General features: G+C 39.0%; 1 protein-coding gene across 5 annotated transcripts in view; it reads right to left on the bottom strand.

Moving 5' to 3' along the window:
• DUSP16 (dual specificity phosphatase 16) overlaps positions 1-15,902 on the bottom strand; it is an 84,825-nt gene that overhangs the window by 66,461 nt on the left and 2,462 nt on the right. For 3 of the 5 annotated variants that reach the window (XM_032645211.1, XM_032645213.1, XM_032645214.1), the window contains exon 2: positions 11,010-11,133. The gene's annotated coding sequence lies outside the window, so the exon portion shown is untranslated. Of the gene's footprint in view, positions 1-5,814; positions 5,878-9,557; positions 9,697-11,009; positions 11,134-15,902 lie in introns of those variants that run through there. The other 2 variants (XM_032645212.1, XM_032645215.1) reach the window with 2 other exon arrangements.

The following is a 15,902-nucleotide window of genomic DNA, read 5'->3' as shown; positions in this document are numbered from 1 at the left end:
CCATTGATCTATTTGTTTATTCTACGCTGCATATACAATAGTGTAAATTCTGCAATTTGTTTTTCTTCAACATTATTACCTTGACTAATTGGCCATTTGTGTTTCCATATAAGTTTCAGAATCAGCTTGTGTAACGATTTTAGACATCGTTTATTAGATTTAGTCCTAGGTATTTGATATTTTTTGATGCTATTATACATATCATCTTTCTTAAAACTTCATTTTCTGACTACTACTGCTATACAGAAATACAGATTTCACATACTGACCTGGTATCTAAACTTACTTTTTAAAAAATATTACTTTTAATTTATAAAAAGTAAAATTCACGTTTTTTGGTGTATAGTTCTATGAGTTTTGACCAGATGTATAATGTAACCATCACCACAACCAAGACAGAACACTTCCATCACTCCAGAAGATTTCTTCACGCCACTCCGTTGTAATCAGCACCTTCTCCCCACCCTGCACACTGACTGACCTGTTCTCCACACCTACAGCTTTGCCTTTCTGGAACATGACTTAAATTGAATCATAGAGTGTATCACTTTCTGACAGTGCCTTCTTTGATTCGACGTACTGGCTTGCAGATTCATACCTGTTGTTGCATTTATCAATAGTTTGTAGGAATGTGCCACCATTTGTATACTCATTCACCGGCTGTAGGATATTTAGGTTCTTCCTAGTTTTGGGTGATTATTCATAAAACTGAATAAATATTTGAGGACAGGTTTTTGTGTGAACATAATTTCTCATTTTTCTTAAGTAAAGACCCAGGAGCAGGACTGACGAGTCATATGGTAAGTGTACGTTTACCTTCATAAGAAACTGTTGAACTGTCTTCTGCAATAGCCATACCATTTTGCACTCCCACCAGCAACATATGAAAGTTCCATTTGCTCTGCACCCTCACCAGCACTTGGTTCACATTTAGGAAGTTCCTATTTTTGTTTGCCAAGAGCTTTTTATCATGACAGATACCAGATTTTAACAAATAGTTTGCCTGAATTACTGAGACAGTCATATGATTTTTCTACCTTTTACAGTTAATGTGGTAAATTATATTAACTGATTTTTTAATACTATCAAAACATTTTTACATGTACATTCCCAATTTAATTAGAAAAGCTTAATGATCAAATCTTGTTACTCTAATAATAGGTTAGAAGGTACATGCATAAATGAACACTAATGATATTCTAAAATCCTACCACCTAGCCAAAACTGTATGATCCCTTCGGTCACATTTCCTAGCAAGTATTTCCCCCCAAATACAAAGCAGATCAGAGGCATGATGACCAAATCACAGTCTGAGAGCCTTATGTACCCCTGTGATGTTTAATATTTAGATTCTGAATCACCCAAAAGGAAAAAGAACTCCCATTACAAATGATATTGATGTTGTAATAATAGTAACATCACATACTTTTAGAAACCAGAAAGCAAAATGTATAGAAGTTACATTTCCCATGCAACATAAATAAACGGATGAAAAATGGAAACGTGATAGTTTTATATATTATAAAATTTATGAAATGCTACCATTTGGAGGGGAAACCTTACACCTTTTTGACATTGATGAATTCTGGGCTACTAATTACCAACCATAAGTTAGTCTTGCCTTTTCACTTTACCTGTGTTCTGGTGGTTATGTTTTTTCATAATTAAATGACTAACATATGACCAGAGGGATGGTGACGAGGAGCCCCACAGGGCCTCGATAATCTTTTGCTATGAAATCACCATGTTACCAAATGCATCTTCAGTCCTTGAGTGGACTGTATAATCTAGATGAAGGATGACATCAGGTGGCTCTGAACATGTGGGCAGCTTTTCACGATGTAGCTCTCTCAAGTTGCCTCGGCCCCTACACTACCCCTCCCCTGCTCACACACTGGCTATATTTAGCATTTTGGCAAAAGAAGGGACTGGCAATATTCCATCAAGACCTGACAACAGGCCAGAAGGCAATGGAGATGCCTCGGATGGCCAAGGACAAAGACACTGCTGGACTAGATAGCCTGGGTTCTATTGCGAGCACGACCAGAAACTCGCTCTTTCTGAGTCATCATGCATATTCCTCACCTATTCCTATGGGGTTTACTGGATTCTGCTTGTTTACCTTATTACCTCATTGAATACCGTTAGCATTAGAGCATTTTAAGTCATAGCGCCGCATGGCGATAACGTAACTCCATATAACTAAGATGAGCTCCCTAAAGACTGCTTATCTGTCAGACGGTATCTGTGAGATGCAAAAAATTAGAACTACCAAGTGCTTGAAATCTAAAAGTAATTCTAAGCATGTCCTATCAGAGTCCACAGTAACCTTCAACATCAACCACCACAATCACATTACTTTTTAAAGATTACCAAAATATCACTATGAAAGCCATGGACAGGGAATAAACAAATCAGTTGGGTACGATTTCTTTAAACCTAGCATTTAACACAAAAAGATAGCTAGTTTTACAGAAACGAGAATTCACTGAATTTAGTTCTGTTTGTTCTATGTGTTCAAAACAACAAATACACTCTCCAATGAACTTTGGCTTCTATTTCCTCATGACTGTGAATAGGTTTAAAAAATAACAACTGCTGTATTTCTCCAGGGCGAAGTCCAAGCCCAAGCTCAAGCACTCTACCACGTGTGAGGACTCATGTGAGGTGGCAGTTAAAGAACTGACCTGTAGGCCCAGGATCTGGAGGTGACACCATACTATAAAGAGCCAAAGGAGTTAAAAGTTAGCAAACCAGGGGCTTCCCTGGTGGCGCGGTGGTTAAGAATCCGCCTGCCAACGCAGGGGACAAGAGTTCCATCCCTGGTCCGGGAAGACCCCACATGCCGCAGAGCAGGAATCCCGTGCGCCACAACTACTGAGCCTGCGCTCTAGAGCGGCAAGCCACAAATACTGAGCCTGCGTGCCACAACTACTGAAGCCCATGCTCCTAGAGCCCATGCTCTGCATCAAGAGAGGCCACGCAACGAGAAGCCCGCGTACCGCAACGAAGTGTAGCTCCCGCTCACGGCAGCTAGAGAAAGGCCACACACAGCAACGAAGACCCAATGCAGCCAAAAATAAATAAATAAATAAATGCATTAAAAAATTAATAAAACAATATAAAATAAAAAGTTAGCAAACCAAAGATCCAATAGGACTTTGGTGGAGTGCTTCTTACTAGCCATCAACAAAGACTTCTTAGTCTAGGAGTCACATATTACTGAGGTTCCAAGGGAACTTTAGATGTTAGAGGTTAGTTGGTAAAAAGCAATACTCTCAAAACTCGGTATTTTACATCTGGAACACACCTCAGTTATCACCTTGTCCACCCCCCTGGTTTTATAGGTAATAAGGAGGAGGAGGAGGGATAGGAAGAGGAGGATGAATGAGGCCTCAAATGCTCTTTGGGAGTAAAGCCCTCAATTAAACAAGCTGCACTGACAGTGGCTAAAGATGGGGGAGTTCCTCCGCAGTTACTGCAGTTCCTCTGCTCCGCTCACTGCATTTCTGTATCCTGCACTATAGCCCACCTGATCTGTGAGCGGTTCTACTCTGCTAATTCATATTTTAACGAGAAAATGGCATCTTACAAGTCAACAACATTAAATAACCGATCAAAAGATGGGCAAAGGACTTAGACACTTCCCCAGAGATGATACACAAATGGCCAACAAGGAGATGAAAAGGTGCCCATCATTACTAATCACCAGAGAAATGCAAATCAAAACCACAACGAGGTATCACCTCACACCTTTAGAATAGCCATTATTAAAAAAAAAAAAAACAACACGAAAATCACAAGTGTTGGCAAGGATGTGGAGAAAATGGAACCTTTGTCCACCGTTGGTGGGATTGTGAATTGGTACAACTGCTGTATAAAACAGTATGGCAGTTCCTCAAAAAATTAAAAATAGAATTACCATGTGACCCAGGTATTCCACTTCTGGGTATTTATCCAATAGAATTACAAGCAGGGTCTCCAGGAGATAATTGTACATCCATTATTCACAATAGCCACCCCAATATCAACAGATGAACAAAATGTGATTAAACACACAATAATAATACAATATTACTCAGCTTTAAAAAGGAAGGAAATCCTGCTACATATGTCACAACATGGATGAACCTTGAGGACATTATACTAAGTGAACTAAGTCACAAAAAGATAAACGCCGTACGATCCACTTATACGAGGTATCTAAAACAGTCAAATTCATAGAAACAGAACATGGAACGGTGGTTACCAGAGCTGGGGGAGGGAGAAAAGGGGATCTGTTGTTTGATGGGTATAGAGTTTCAGATCTGCAAGATGTACGAAGTTCTAAGGGTCTGTTTCACAACACTGTGGACATTCTTAAGAGTACTGAACTGTAGCTTGAAAATGGTTACAATGAGAAATTTTACATTGTTTTTAACCACAATTTTTTTTAAAAAAGAAAAGAAAGAAAATGGTAATAGATCTCTTCCCTCTGTTTTTGCTGCGTCCCTCCCAATCTTTCATACCTAGAGGGCCGAGAACTGCTCCAGGACACTGTCTTCCTTCCCCTAAACTAGCCTACGGTAGCAGCCAACAAGCACTCGGATCCTACATGTAGCGAGCAGGGCTGCTCTGCAGTCACAGGTGAGAGGGGGAAACGGCCAGGAGAGGACTTCAGGTGGACTGACCTCCACTTCTGACTGTGACTTCACCCCTCAGCCTAGGAGAGTGGAGACTGATGTGCTGGACCCCTGGATGAAGAGCCCCTAGGGCAAAGAGTAACGTGTTTCATAGTGATTTGCTTGAACCATGAAGAGCAGATAATCAAGAGGTGCTAGCAACAAGTATAAACTCCCGGATGACCAAGGTCACAGGCTACACTTCTTTGCATCCCTTCTAATACCTCACTCTTAGATGTCACTCAGTAATACCTGTTCATGCTGATAACAGTGACATGCCGATGACCACTACTCAAAAGAATGGATCTTTGGTCCAGAAGAAAAGCCTACCAGACTCAGAAGTCCAAGTGCTCACTGTAACAAATGAACTAAGGTCATAAAAATCTCCACTGATCTCACAATAACTTTCATTAAGAACTTGTGTAAAACGACTTTTTCCTGGCAAGTGGATACGATACTGCCTAACACTTGGTACCTGGAAATCCAACCCCCCACCATATACTGTGTCACCTTAACATCATGTTAATTACATTCTATAATGAGACAGCCACTGGCAGCATCTAAGGTCCTGCCAAACAGGTCATTCGTTTGCCAGAAAAAATTGCTTGAGTTTGTCCTTCAGCTAGGACTGTATTCAAGAGAAGAAGGGGTTTTCCACTGTACATGATTTTTATTGTTGGTTAAAAAACCAAGAAGCTATAAAATCAAGCTTCCTGAATATTTACATTAACAAGGCTCTTAGTCACTCACACAATGAAAAATGAAAACAACTGCTTTAATTATATAGTTAAAAGGGTTTCAGTAGAAGGAAAAGTTTCTGTTATTTGGATATTCTACAGTAATGAAATTAGACGCTGCCCCTAAGCTGTTTAAAACAGCTGTTAAATATATATACATACCCCCATTTTATTCTTAAAATTACACTCCAAACTGCAGATGTCTTTTGGCCCCTTTGAATGCCAGAGTTAATAATGTTTACCTCCAGGATCTCCCAATACTGATAAAACACAATAAACTGCATTGGGATCCTTCTATAAGATTTTTGTTGGATAGAAGACTAATCCTTTTTAGGTTAACATTTCAACAGCCTCCTTTATAAGCAGTGTAATTGCCTGGTAATTTGTTAGAATCGGAAATATGATTTTCAACTCACTGTATATCTGAATTCATATAATCTTGACGGGATTCTGTGGGAGGAGCCAGATCACCGCTCTCTCTGAAACACAAGTAGAATCCCATTTCAAGACATTTGAAACATCAAAGGTTCTGCCTCATTCGAGTCAAGTTCAGTTGTTACAACGCATGAAGGGTATCACTCTCCTTTAGCTGTCCTCTAATTTTATCTAAGGCAAATACGCAGTGCAAACACTATTAACAAATAAGAACAAATGCCCCACAAACAAAAGGCGGTGTCCTACCAGGTTTCAACCTACAGTGCTTCAAATCCTTCCTCTGCCGGGTCAGATGGCATTTTCTCAGAACACAGTACTGAGGCTATTTTGATTACAGACTACAGATTACACGTATATGTATATACATATATTACACGTATATGTATATGTTCCCCTATTAAAATAAAAATGCTATTAGTTTTCCACTTTCAGTGGAAATTTGGGGCATAAATAATATCATATTACCTAACTGCCAAAAAGCCAAAACCTAATTTTAAGCTTCAACCTTCTATACCATCAAGATCTTTATTAGAGACACTGCCCAGCTATCAAGATGACCATAAAACACCAAACCCTTCTATATCCTCTCTCTAATCCTGTCCACTTTTTTTTCTTTTTCCTTTTGGCCACACCGTGTGGCTTGTGGGATCTTAGTTCCCCAACCAGGGATCAATCCTGGGCCCCCAGCAGTGGGAGTGCAGAGTCCTAACCACTGGACCTCCAGGGAATTCCCCCGTCCACTTTTTTTGATTAAAAAGATAGAAATGTGAAATGATCTCAAAAGACAGGAACAAAAGAAGAGATAAGAATGTTTAAAGCGGAAGGTACCTCAGAGATTATCTAATACAATATTCTTATTTCACAGTTGAGGAAGTTGAGACCTAATCGTCTCTAAATTAGCTCTACGACCAGCTGGGATTCAGGTCTGTGTAACCTTCCACTAAAATAAGAAAGAAAAGGGAACGTGTAAGAAAGAAGGAAACACATAAAATAGTCTCCGAACTAAAGGAAAGTCGATGTATTGAGCTACTGAATACTCTGTGCTTTCCTTTCTGCATATTTGTGACAGACACACAGCCAGCTACCTAAGAGACATTTCCTCCCCTCTAATGGCTGAGTCCCAGTTTTTCCTGGGCAGCAAGCAATGTGTCTAAGCCTAAGAAATGATACACGATGTGCGTTACACCAAACCTGGTACCCATTCCCCTTGTACCTACACTCATTTGCCCAGTATCTCCTGTGAGGGGAGGCGGTCTTGTGTGAAAGAGTTCAAGCAAAAGAGACTTCGGCAAAAAACTGGATGGAAGCTTCTGGGAAAGATTTTGTTCTCTGTCAGGCAAGCACAGGAATAGGGACTGCTTGCTCTACTTCCTCCTTCTTGCCTTGAAAGGGGATGTGATGCCTAGAGCTGAGGCAGCCATTTTGTGACCTGGTGGCAGTAAGGGAACATGCGAAAGACGGCAGAGAACCTGGGGCCCTGAGGCCACTGCTGAGCAGCTGGACCTCCTGAGACCACCTACCTCTGAACTTCTGTGAACTGCATAATAATAAATAGCTTATGGTTTAAGCTTCTGCCCATGGCTTTCTGTTAACTACAGCTGAAAGCAGTACTGAATTTAAAAAGATATTTTGTGTGCCCTATGATTCTCCTGCCCAAGCACTCCCATTACAAATGTATACTGTACTTACACATATGCAACTAGAAAGTGACAAGATTATATGTCTCCTGCAGAGTTAACAGAGCCCGGTTTAATTACTTTACAGTTACAGCACCTCAACGATATGACCCTATTAAAATAAACGTCACCAGTAGATAAAACACAAGGGAAAAAAACATGACTCAGAATCACGTTTGCTCTTGATTACTGACTTTGATCCTTCCTTCTGCCATCTCAAATCCCTTCTGGAAACGAGCACCACATCCATAACAAACTGATGAATGATATCTATCTGAACTAAATTCTTCTGTCTCCTTTAATCATAATTGCCTGTTAGTAAAAAATTAAATATTAAAATGTCATTCTTGAATTTGCCGCCCCAAACCTGGCCCAGTCAATATTTTCACATACTGATGCCTGTAACCGAAGCTTAGAGACTTACCAGCAGCACACCAAATTCACGGCACTGCTGTTTTCTCCTGCACAGGTTATAATAATAGAACTTGAACACTGGTAAGACGTTCGAAGTCAGACTACCCAGTACGGTTATTTCAATAGTTATTTTAACTGTATTTTGACGGAAACCTTTCAAATATACGTTCATCTCCACGACTCCAGCTGCATCCACCTCTGTATGTCCCTGGGCCCCGTTCTCCCTGTGTTCACCCCACAGTCTTCCTCTGCCCCCCATCATTCATCTCCATCTCTGCCCACAGCCCAGTTCTGCCTGCAGCGCCGCCCGTCATCACTAACGTCTGCTCCATTCACAGCCTCCCTGGTTGGAAGAAACGGACAATGGCCGTGAACACCTGTTTTCCTCTCAGGTGTGCTAGCATCTCTCCCCTGCTGTCACTCAAGGAGAAACATGGCTGAGTATCCTGATTTTGAGCATAGATACAAATGAGTATGGACGTATATATGTAGACCCAGTGCTTTTTTAGCTTAAAAAAAAAATACAGAGAGAACAAATGCTCATTTTTCATTAAGTCGTAAAGCGCTTTTTACCAACTCCACCCTCTGTCTACCCTTCACCCACCACTCTCTGAGGTTACACCACCTTCCACCACTACGATCTCCGGACCACACGGCTCGTCCCACACACTAACATATTTCCCTCTTGCTGACAAATTAATCGGCTAAGATGGAAACATTACTTTATTGATACAGATATCTATGTTAGACTCCTCTAAGAATATGTTAGGACAGAGCACCAGTTTACATCAGCATTTTCAAAGTGTGATCCAGAGATGCCCCGGCGTGAGGTCCCCGAGACCTTTTCAGGGGATCCACGATGTCAAAACTCCTTTTAGTAATACAGAGATGTTACCTGCCTTTTTCACAACAGTGAATCCAGAGAATACATAGTGTGCGATGATAATGTATCATTCTGACAGCTAAGGAAACATATGCTTGTATATTCTTGTGTTTAGAATGTTCTAAGGTATAAGTTTAAGGTATAAATATGCATGTTTTCAGAAATTTTCAGTGTGTGCTCAGTACCTCTATGTTCCTAGCAAGGGCAATCTTTGGTTATATCGGCTATCATCTCCACTACCTCATTATCCTCCAATGAATTCATTGAGGGTTTAAAGAAAAAGAAATGGAATGTTTTAAAGTTTGACATGATGAGCTCTTCAGAAGCAAAAGACTGTTTTCAAATTAGAAATGAAAAAGCATCATAAAAGTAAATGATCAGAATGCACGGGTTGGAGCGGTGCACAGGATAGCTGAGAAACTAAGAAAGCTTTGCCCCGCTGACACTACTGAGTGTCTGCTGGACGAAGGGGCCGTAAAAGAGATCACAGCAATGGCACTTCCAACGATGCAGCAGCTCATCAAATTAAATGTTAATATCTACAAGTTAATACCTCTCCTTAAGCACTGCACTTTTGCTTTATAAGTGGACAAATCTGCAGACATGGGTGGACTTAGTTTTGTTTTTATTATTCCAGTATCCATGCCAACTAATCATCGAAGGGCTTCTTTTATGTGTATGCTTGGCAACAGATACGAGGGCTGCCGAATTACTCAAAGTATTAAATAACTTTACGAATCTCTTGATTTACCCTGAAACGACCATGCTGGTATCTCCTCTGATGGTACAAAAGCAATGGAGGACAAAACTGCTGGCACTTCAGCGTGAATCACGGCAAGGGCACAAAACTTCACCGGTGGTAATCATACTCTTCACTATCGATCACTTTGAAAAAGCCCGTTTCACAGATGCCTTTGATAAAACAGTAAAAGTTATTAATTTTATTGAATCTCACTCCTGAGGACGTGGTCTTTTTAATAATCTGTGTGATGAAATGTGAGCATTTCATCATACCAAACATGTAGAAAAAGCATTTCTACATACCTAACACATAGGCCGTCTTGAGGAAAAGCATTTCTACATACCTAATACATAGGCCGTCTTGAGGAAAAGCATTTCTACATACCTAATACATAGGCCGTCTTGAGGAAAAGCATTTACGCAGCTGAGCTGTGAGCTAAATTATACACTTTGTCCAGAGAACACCATCTTTGCTTTTAGCAAAAGTAACAGACCCCATTCTTTTAGAACGACTGGCAGACAACTTACTGTTATATACAATTATTTAGACTTAGGTACCTGGTATTTTCTCTAAAGGAAATAAAGTGAGTCTGGTGCTTCAAGGAAAGAAACTAACAATATCTGCTGCTGATGATAAAATTTGAGCTTTCAAGAAAAAACCAGAATTTTGGAAAACTTGAACTGCATACCAAAATCTTGACTGCTTCCCACTTCCTAAAGACTTTTTGGATGAGATTCATGGTCATATTAATGAATGTGATTTGCTAAATACTGTGTAATCAAATGTGTCAACACTCAGTCAACTGTTATTTTTCAAATGACCAATGTATGATGTTATAAAATCACACACAGGTCAAAGATTCATCTGAAGTGCAAGGTGGACCAATAGATTTTTACATTACAGAGTACAAAAAATTCATGGATAAGGTTTCAGATTCAACGCTGCAACTAACCCTTAAGAATCGGCCACTTGCTGAGTTTTGATATATCGAAGAATGTTCACAATTATGTGAAAAAGACACTAAAATACCCCACCCTTTTGCTACTCTGTATCTGTGTATAGCGGGGGTTTCTTCATGTACTTCAAACAAAGCAACATGTCACAACGGACAATATAAAAGCAGTTATGAAAATCCAGCTATCTTCTATGTAGCAATGCATTAGAGAGAGTCTCACTACATTTTTTGTTTTGGAATACCTTTTTCATTAAAATATGTTATTTACGTTAACCTTCCATGTGTTCGTTACTTTTAAGTGAATAAGTGTTTTAAGCATTTCTCAGTTTTAATTTCTAATATGCTAAATATTGACAGATATAGTCCACATAAACAAAAGATCTTTGGGGTTCCAGTAATTTTTAAGAATGCAAAAGTGTCCTGACACTAAAATGTAAGAAAACCTCTGGTTTTTAACACCACAAAAAAGAGTGCTTTTAAGTATGTGTACATAACAGAATGGGCACCTGAGAATGAGTCAGAAGGTCTCGGCTCCAGGTCCGCTGCCACTTCTTACTTGCTTTGGGATTTGGATAAATTAGTCTCTCTAAGGTCTTAGTTTCCTCATCTGTGAAACAGGTAATTCATGTCCTGTTCAGAGGATAAAAGACAAAATACGTGAAAACAACTTATAAATTACAGGTGTATTATTTATAAGATCTCAGAGTTAAGAGTTTTAACCTTGTGACCATATTTCTACAAAGTTATCCCTATTTAAAAATTATTTTTTTACTAAATGCAGAACTTACAGAAAATGCACAGGGGAGAGTTTCTGATTGGTCAATTAGGTCAAACGTCCAACCACATAATTTTACTGTATCAAATTTCGTCCTCTACAGTTATGATTGGTAATGTGTGTTAACTATTATGTATATTTACAAATACACACAAAGGTACAGAAAATAGTAACAAACCCCGATGTACCCTCAACAATTATCAAAAATTTGTCAATATTGTTTCATTTCCCATTTGTGTGTGTCTGTGCCTATCCTGAAGTTTTTAAAAACAAATAATAGGCATCATTTCATTTTGCCTGGAAATACTTCCATATGTATCTTTAACAGATGAGAATTTTTTAACATAACCATAATACCATTAATATAGATAAAAACTTCATAGTTATAATTCTTAAGTATCATCTAATACACACTCCATGTTCTAATTTCCTGATTGCCTCCAAAAAAGAGTCTTTGTTAGTTTTTAGTTGTCTTGTAGCATCAAAATATCATTCTTACCAGTTAATTTACAAGTGAATATAAGATTATCAGCTAAAGCTGAGAAGGAGGAAGAAATAATACCATGCTTTATATACCATGTACAATTTATAAAACAAAGTCAAGAACTATTTTTCCTGAGAAATGTGCTTCTCCTCCAAGAAAACAACAAACAAAAAGAACAAGAGGAACCCACTACAAAATAGGCCAGACTGGGGACACTTGAGCATTCTGAGAAGTGACCAGAAGAGGACATAGCTCAGCTGCTCAGGAAGGGAAGAAATTGTAAGAAACCACCACGTGCCATTTCAGAAAAGATGAGGTCAGGTCAGCCCCAGGGTCAGGCAGGCTGGAGGTGAGGTCAGGGTCCAGGTCCCAGAGTGAGCATAAAGCTTAAACAAGCCGGGTGCCCAAGGCTGGAAGGCAACCACCTGCAGGCTTCAACTCAACGCTCAAAAATCAGTGCTCTAAGCTAGAGAGGGAATGCAACCACCATCAAAAGTAACTATTGGGCTTCTCTGGTGGCGCAGTGGTTGAGAGTCCACCTGCCGATGCAGGGGACACGGGTTCGTGCCCCGGTCCGGGAAGATCCCACATGCCGCGGAGCGGCTGTGCCCGTGAGCCATGGCCGCTGAGCCTGCGCATCCGGAGCCTGTGCTCCGCTACGGGAGAGGCCACAACAGTGAGAGGCCCGTGTACCACAAAAAAAAAAAAAAAAAAAAAAAAAGTAACTATTTGTGAGAATTCAATTTACTCAGCAAACATTTGTCAAAAGTGAACTCAGCTAGGCACTATCCTAAGATATGAGTTATATTTTTTGAGCAGTTAAACAATGAGCAGTATATGTCTCTACACATGACTTTCCCTATTAATTTTAAGCGGAAGAATGGAGATATTTAATATTAATTACCTTGCCATATACCATTACAATTTATATTTATATTTTTCTGTAAACTGAAGTTTAGCCCACCTATCACCCAGACATTAAAACAAATTTGATTTCTACTGTCCTTCCCACATGTTTGAAGAGTACACGTCACATTAGCTTTGATCACACACATCACAGACCCCTAGCATTTATCACTACAATTAGTTCTTTTCTAAATGGAGTATCTAGTTTAGAAGGAAATCAAGGAAATGTTAAAGAATCTCCCACTTCCTATGAAAATTATTTTATTTTCCATAAGCTTATTCCAAGCGTGTCAGAATGTATTGTAGATGAAAACTGGTTAGGTGCATACAGAAAAATTTTCAAGATGTGGTTCTATAGGCACATACACTTAATATAAATCCTTTTTGAAAATCCTTTACCGCAGTTCCACCTATAATTTTTTTTTTAAGTTTAAAACTACAGAAAGAATGGAGAGTGAGAGAACACATTTCTTTAAAAATGCTTGAGAAGTACTTCATAAATGTGTCCAAAAACATGAACGAGTCACTAAGAAATTTTTAGCTGACACTACAAAGGACATCTTGTCAACAACAACAGTAAAACCTGGCAGTCAGACAGCTACAGAGTCCAGACTTCCCCATTTCAGAACTGACACTTTTGTATCAGGTCTACTACTTGTAGAAAAACAGTAAAAATCCTAAGTTTAAAATAATATTTCCGGTGAGACCACTAACTCCCCTATCAATCTGTAAGGAGAATGATTAACCACACAGAGTGCAACACAGCCCAAATTTACCATCGGATTCCTGCACCATGTGGATGAGGCCTGGAGGGGGTGTCACCCTTGACCCCATTTTCTGGTAACTGAGCTGAAGAGCTTACTTGTAGTTTCTGTACATCTTTTGTTTTGTGCACTCTCATACAAGGTACCATCAAAACAAACTGTCCTTGGAGTTTAGCTTCACTTTATAGCACTATTGTGATTATCGTTCTTAATGGAGAATCTTACCTAAGTATACAGCCCAATACATACAACTCTAAGTAAACTGTAAAGAATGACATTAACCTCACTGTAAAAACATGAGGTTCTTAGCAAATAACAGAAGAATTGCATACAAATTGTTAACAAGGAGTTAAAAACTCAAAGCGTGCATGCTTCAATCTACAAAATATTACGTAGGTTTCTTTTTAAAAATTGGTTAAAGATGAAGTCAATTAACGTGTAGACGTCTATTCAAGTCGATTTGGACTGCAAATAAATAAGTTAAATCATTAACATTATCCACCAGGATATCACAGGCAAAATAGGTTATTCACAGAATAAGTGGGGCTATAAAAGAACACTGTAAAATTTCCTCTACTCTGTTCATTACTATCTTCACAAGACATCACTCTCTGACATCAGATTTTCCATGTAGCGTTTACTTGTTTACTGCCCTTCTGTCTTCTCCCACTAGAATGTAAATTCCATAAGGGCAGAAACCTTATCTTATTTTCCACTCTATTCCAGGTTCGGAGAACAGTGTCTAGCACACAGCAGAGGTTCCAAACAAATCCGCTGAACGAAGGGATGGATGGATGAATGGCCTCTCCCTTTCACCTCCCCTACTTCCTTTCCTCCATACTCATGTTAACCATCCTTTGAGGCCAGGGTCAAACTCTACTATCCCTATGAAGACTAGGTCCCCAATTCTCCAGTCTCTTTCTCCTTCATACCATGAATTTGGCACTTCCCAGCTGTCTGATAACTGTTTATCCTTGCATATGTATATAGCTCCTTTAAAATTCTCATAATCCTCATTCTGGGCAGGGACCCGTGCCCCTAACCTTTGGTATCCACCTCAGGATGTGTAAAGAGTACACCACCAATAAACGTTCTGTTTGACTCATTCATATCTGTAGTCAGTCCAGAAATCAATTTAGTTAAGAGTTTCAACATTTTATAACATAGCCCTCCCTTTTCAATAACTCAACTGAAATTGCAGGGGGTGCCCCTCTTTTTTTTAAATTTATCTTTGTCAATTTCAAGCTTTACATTCTCATATACACAACTATAGCTACTCATAATGCACTTTATCCATCCTCCTCCCCCAAGGTTAATTTTTGTATGTAATAAAAAAATCTTGTGACTTTTTGATGATACCTACAATGAGGTATCTAACCCCAATCAAGATGGAGGTAAAGTTTCATCACTCTCTTCCTGTTGCTGAGGTATTGGAGGGTATTTTTTCTTTTCATGCCTTTTTCCTTTCATGTCAAGATGTATCCCATTTCCTTCTTCCCTGATCATAGCCCTGGCAAGCTTTTATTATTTCTTTGTACCTGTCCTTGGTAATCTGCCTCAGATCCTCCTTTTTGAGCCACTCCTGTTTCCTTCAGTCATTTATTTGATTACATTTCAAACTTCTCAGTTTGTGTATGAGACTGGCGCCTTCTTAAAGCCTGAGCCTGCTTCTTTAAATCTGGCCAAACTTTATGAACCCTATATCCTTTCACAAAGCCAACCAACCCTTGGTCATCTGGGCTAAATGAAATGTACAAAAATATCAGATTATCCACAACACAACATAATCAGAAAAAAATGTGACATCTGGCTTTGGAATATATCATATGTGGCTTTGGGCAAGATTTACTTTCTTAATTATATTTTTGCTTAAGCCACCGTTAGAAACATTTTCTTTTATGATGGTGGATATCTGTCTTGGTTTTAAATTTTGACACAGTTAATTGTTTTTAAAAAGCCAATCAAACATCAACTGTGGGTTTTCCTATGAAGCCTTTTTAACTAGTTTTTTCAATCTGTTGAAAACTGTCATAAAATCTGGTTTCTGTTTCCCCTGATTTATTTCTTCCCTGTTCTTGGGCTTCTGATCCAAATCAGCTTACCCTATATTAATTTACTTCTTTAATTTAAAGTACCATTTGCTTGAGAATGCAAAGCATTATAAAAACATTACACATCTAGTGAAATTTTCAGCCCAAATAACACCGGATAGAAAACTCTGTTGTTGTTTTGTTTTTTTTTTTGATACTCCAGGAAAAGTTGGGTTTCTAGGATATATTACACTGGTAATGCTAGCAAATTATATTTAGTGGGCTATTACGATTGGCTGAAAAATAGAAAAACATTAATTTTGAACAGCTATGTAAGTCAGCTTCATCAATATATAATCCCATAGGCCAAAAACTCTATAGAATTAAATTCCCGATACAGGCATTTATAGAAAAGAGCATCAAAACAAACTCACACATCA

This window comes from Phocoena sinus, chromosome 10, assembly GCF_008692025.1.
Source record: "Phocoena sinus isolate mPhoSin1 chromosome 10, mPhoSin1.pri, whole genome shotgun sequence".
Lineage (NCBI taxonomy): Eukaryota > Metazoa > Chordata > Mammalia > Artiodactyla > Phocoenidae > Phocoena > Phocoena sinus.
The sequence above is the reverse complement of the archived record's forward strand: the minus strand, read 5'-3'. Positions and strand labels throughout refer to the sequence as shown.